Genomic DNA, 6,000 nt, shown 5'->3' with positions numbered 1-6,000 from the left:
AGGATTATGTGCACCCAAGTATATCTAGAATAATCATCAACAATAACAAAGCCATAGAGGCAAGCAGTAGTAGTAAGAGTTGAGTAATGAGTGGGACCGAAAAGATCCATGTGGAGCAGTTCGAAGGGTCGAGTGGTTGTCATGATTGTCTTTGAGGGATGTTTGGCCCTCGTCATCTTCCCTGCTTCACAGGCACCGCATAAGTGATCTTTCTTGAACTTGACGCCCTCGATGCCTATGACATGCTTCTTCTTTGCAAGGGTGTGGAGGTTCCTCATGCCAGCATGCCCTAGCCTCCGATGCCAGAGCCAACATTCTGAAGCCTTTGCTAGAAGACATACGGCAAGCTGTGGTCCTGCCGAAAAATCTACCACGTACAAATCATCTTCCCGATACCCTTCAAACATTAGAGACTTGTCAAATTCCATTAGTACAAGGCAGCGATATTTTCCAAATATTACGATCATGTTCAAATGGCAAAGCATTGAGACAGACATTAAGTTGAAGCCAAGGGATTCAACAAGCATGACTTTATCCATGTGTTGATCCTTTGAGATCGCAACTCTACCTAGACCCAATACCTTACTTTTACCAGTGTCAGCAAATGTGATGTGACTCTTGTCGGATGTACGTAAGGTTGAGTCCATAAGAAGGCTTCTTTTGCCAGTCATGTGGTTGGTACACCCACTATCAATAATCCATTCTGAAGATGCTGGTGTCGTACCCTATAGTGCAGTTAGGGGGATAGGCTTCACGAAGAGAATTGTGAAGCAAAAACATTTGACGAACCAGTGGGTTATGAAAGCTTAGATCCAGATTAGGACTGATAGGGAGAGTAGCAAACGATTCAGGAACGAAGTACATAGTAAGACCATTCGGGCATTTGATCTTGCACCCTACAAGATGTTTAAGGTCCCCAGCAATAGCGTCAGACGATTTTGGTTTTCTGCTGGAGACCTTTCCCTGCAAAAAAGAGTTAAGCTTTCTTAGCCACCCACATCTTCAAGGGTGGCTTAGAAGCAATAAGTCTAAGTGCAGCATATGAGAACTTTGGCTTTGGAGCCCTAGCAAAAAGTCTTGCGGGCGGACAATAGTACTCATAAGAATAAGCAGAATAGTTCTTGGTCTTATGAACATGGCGGTTTGATGAACCGCGCTCATATTCATAGGCCTGAGTATGGTTTCCCTGCAAAATATTTGCGTTAGTGCGACTCAGGTGAGTCCTCTGTCTGTATGAAGCCTTTGGACCGTATGAAGCCTGTGGTCTGAGGTTTGTCTTCTTCACGTGTGGTGTCATGATGACATTCACAGGAAGATTCTCCAGACACTTTTTCGGAACCCAGATCTTCTTCATAGGCGGTCCATTCCTGCAGTTAGTACCAATGTACCTGGCAAACACTTCACCATTCTGATTCTTAAACAGTTTATAGTTTGCATCAAAGGATTCATCAATGACAATGGGGTTTGCACAAGTGAAGGCAGATAGATTGGATAGATCTGCTGAAGATTCCTTTGCAGCAACCCATGTGGTTTTGGGGTACTGCTCAGGTTTCCAGTAAGAGCCATCAGCATTCATTTTCCTTACGAACCCAACACCCTCTTTCCTCGGGTTTCGGTTCAAGATCTGCTTTTTGAGGACATCACATAGTGTCTGATGCCCTTTAAGACTTTTGTACATCCCTGTTTCAAGCAATGTCTTCAACCTAGCATTCTCATCAGCAATAGCAGTGGAATCCTCAGCAGAGGGGTTAGTTCCCACATCAACAGTTGAAGATATTGCTACAGTAGCAGCAGTAGAACATTCAGCAAGAGTAGTAGCATTATCACGCTCAATGCACTTAAGACATGGTGGTTCAAATCCTTCCTGAGCGGAACCGATCTGTTTGGCGTGAAGTGACTCATTTTCCTTTTGAAGATCTTCATGAGCCGCTCTCAATTTCTCAAGATCTTGCTTCCTTTGAAGATAATCATAGGAAAGATTTTCATGAGTTGTTGAGAGCGTTTCATGACGACTTTCAAGTTCCTCATACTTAACATGAAGATTTTTTATGTCTTCAATTAAGGACTCAGATCGAGTCATTTCAGCGCCTAACAGATCATCGCTTTTGTCTAACAGTTTTTGAATATGTTCCATGGCTTTCTGTTGTTCAGTTGCAATTTTAGCAAGTGTTTTGTAGCTGGGTTTTGAACCGCAATCAGAGTCATCGTCACTAGATGTTTGATAGTGAGTAGTGCGTGTGTTTACCTTGGCACCGCGTGCCATGAAGCAGTAGGTAGGAGCGGAGTAGTCCTTGTCATTTGCATCGGTGTCGGTGATGAAGTCATTGTCTTCAGTGTTGAAGATGGACTTGGCAACATATGCTGTAGCCAGACTTGCGACGCCAGAATCGGACTCCTCCTCAGACTCCACCTCCGCCTCCTCAGAAGCGGACTCCTCCTCTGAATCCATTTCCTTGCCAACAAACGCACGTGCCTTGCCAGATGAGCTCTTCTTGTGTGATGAAGACTTTGAAGAAGACTTGGAAGAAGACTTTGAGTATTTCTTCTTCTTCTTGTCGTCAGAGTCATATTCCTTGCTCTTCTTCTTCTTTTTGTTCTCATTGTCCCACTGCGGACACTCAGAGATGAAGTGGCCAGGTTTCTTGCACTTGTGACATGTTTTCTTCTTGTAGTCATGAGCAGAAGCTTCATCATTCCTTGAGCTTGATCGGGAAGACTTTCTGAAGCCTTTCTTCTTGGTGAATTTTTGGAACTTCTTCACAAGCATAGCAAGTTCCCTTCCAATGTCTTCAGGATCATCAGAACTGCTGTCAGATTCTTCTTCAGATGAGGAGACAGTTTTTGCCTTCAAGGCACGAGTTCGCCCATAGTTTGGACCGTAGATATCTCTTTTCTCAGAAAGCTGAAACTCATGTGTGTTGAGCCTCTCAAGTATGTCAGACGGATCGAGTGTCTTGAAATCAGGACGTTCTTGGATCATCAGGGCTAGGGTGTCAAACGAACTGTCAAGTGATCTCAGTAGTGTCTTGACGACTTCATGCTTGGTGATCTCAGTAGCGCCAAGGGCTTGAAGCTCATTCGTGATGTCAGTGAGTCGATCAAATGTGAGCTGGACATTCTCATTGTCACTTCTCTTGAAGCGGTTGAAGAGGTTGCGAAGGACACCGATTCTCTAATCTCTCTGGGTTGAGACGCCTTCGTTGACCTTGGAGAGCCAGTCCCAGACTAGCTTAGATGTTTCCAAAGCACTCACGCGGCCATACTGTCCTTTGGTCAGATGACCACAGATGATATTCTTGACATCAGTAGCAGTGACACCTTCTCCAGCCTTGGGAACGCCGTTCTTGACGACATACCATAGGTCGACGTCAATGGCTTCAAGATGCATGCGCATCTTATTCTTCTAGTAGGGATATTCAGTTCCATCGAAGACGGGGCACGCAGCGGAGACTTTGATTATCCCTGCAGTCGACATAGCTAAAACTCCAGATGGTTAAACCGAATCACACAGAACAAGGGAGTACCTTGCTCTGATACCAATTGAAAGTGCGTTATATCGACTAGAGGGAGGGTGAATAGGCGATTTTATGAAAATCTTCAAAACATGGAAGTTATGAAGACTAACGATAGAAATAAACCTATTACCCATGCAGCGGAAGGTAGACTACACTAGGCAAGCCATAGTCAAGTATTCAATAGAGTGAAAGCACAATGACTAATAGCAGCAATGTAGTAAGGATCGGATAGGAAGATATTATGAAGCCAAACAGAACACGCAGTCACTCAGTGAAGATAAAAGATAGTGCAATTATACAATGACTTCACAAGGAGTAACAATACGTAAAGAGAAGGGAAGGATGAAACCAGTGACTCGTTGAAGACAATGATGTGTTGGACCAGTTCCAGTTGCTGTGACAACTATACGTCTGGTTAGGGCGGCTAGGTATTTAAACCTGAGGACACACAGTCCTGAACACGCAGCTCAGGACACCCAGTCCTCACCGTATTCCCCTTGAGCTAAGGTCACACAGACCTCGCCCAATCACTCTGGTAAGTCTTCAAGGTAGACTCCCAAACCTTCACAGACTTCGTTCACCGGCAATTCACAATGTCTCTTGGATGCTCAGAACGCGACGCCTAACCGGCTGGAGGATTCACAGTCCTGAAGTGTAATAAGTCTTCAGATCACACAGACAAGAAGACTTAAGTGATGCCTAATTCTCTTTGGCTCTGGGTGGTTAGGGCTTTATCCTCGCAAGGAATTCTCTCTCAAAAGCTTCGAGGTGGGTTGCTCTCAAACGACAAAAGCCGTATACTCACTCTGAGCAGCCAACCGTTTTTGGTTGTAGGGGGTGGGCTATTTATAGCCACTAGGCAACCCGACCTGATTTGTCCGAAATGACCCTGGGTCACTAAGGAACTGGCACGTGTTCCAACGGTCAGATTTCAAACTCACACGACAACTTTACTTGGGCTACAAGCAAAGCTGACTTGTCCGACTCTGGACAAGATTCTCTCTCATAGTCTTCACTCGAAGACATAGGTTTTGGTTAAGCATCACTTCAGTCATTCTGACTGGTTCTCTTGGACCCCACTTAACAGTACGGTGGTTCCTATGACTCAACAAAGAAGAACAAAAAGAACTACGAAAGATCTAAGTCTTTGAGCTCCATAGGCTTCATGCGATGTCTTCTCTTGTCATAGTCTTCAATGTGAATATCTTCATATACCACCTTTGACTTTAATGTCTTCATACATTTTTAGGGGTCATATCTGGTAGGAAAACCGAATCAATGAGGGACTTCTACCTGTGTTATCCTGCAATTCTCACAAACACATTAGTCCCTCAACTATATTTGTCGTCAATACTCCAAAACCAACTAGGGGTGGCACTAGATGCACTTACATGGTTCTCTCTCAAAAAATGAGTAGTGAAAGTGTAGGCACGTTCTTATGGCTCTCTCTTGAATAGAGAAGGGGTGGAGGGGTATATATAGCCTCCACACAAAATCTAACCGTTACACACATTTGACCCGACTCGGTTAGACCGAATAGGTGAGCTCGGTGAGACTGATTCAATTCAAAATTTGAACGTTAGGATTCTCGATGGGACCGAGATGATCAACTCGGTGAGACCGATGCCCTAGGGTTAGGGCAAAACCTTATCTCGGTGTGACTGATTACATGAACTCGGTGGGACCGATTTCTGCAATGAGCAAATCGAAAGTTGGTCAGGCAAACTCGGTGGGACCGATCGCTCACTTCGGTAAGACCGAAACGTTACGAAGGGAAACAGAGAGTTTGCATTGCGACTCGGTGGGATCGATGGCTCATTTTGGTGGGACCGAAACATTATGAAAGGAAACACAGAGTTTGCAATCCCATCTCAGTGAGACCGAAATCCCTATCGGTGAGACCGAACTGATTAGGGTTTCTGGCAGTGGCTATGTCAAAGGAACTCGGTGGTGCCAGATAGATCAAATAAGTGGGGACGGGTTTGACTTTAGGTTTTGGACATATGTGGAATTGATAAAGTGGTTGAGGGCTTTGGAGCATATCACTAAGCATTTTGATCAAGTAGATCATTAAGCAACACCTCATCCCCTTTTAATAGTATTGTCTTTTCCTATGTACTCAATGTGATCTTGGATCACTAAAAATAGAAATGAAGAGTCTTGAGCTTTTGCCAATATTTGTCCTTAGCATTTTGAGGGGTCTACATCTCTAGTCCATGCCATGCCAATCATTGAACTTTCTGAAATATTTAACTTGAATAGACATTAGTTCAATGAGCTATATGTTGTTATGAATTACCAAAACCACCCGGAGATTAGTTGCACTTTGACATAACCCTCAGCGTACTCAAGATGGAATCTTTCGAAGACTTGGCATACACTTCAAGGCATATTCAAATATTCAACAGGATTATCTCTTGATGCAACCGACCATGTGTAATCCTAGGTACCCCCTGACCCCTATATAAGCTAAGGGGTTTAGCCC

The sequence above is a fragment of the Triticum urartu genome, chromosome 4 (genome assembly GCF_003073215.2).
Source record: "Triticum urartu cultivar G1812 chromosome 4, Tu2.1, whole genome shotgun sequence".
NCBI classification, from domain to species: Eukaryota; Viridiplantae; Streptophyta; class Magnoliopsida; order Poales; family Poaceae; genus Triticum; species Triticum urartu.
The sequence above is the reverse complement of the archived record's forward strand: the minus strand, read 5'-3'. Positions refer to the sequence as shown.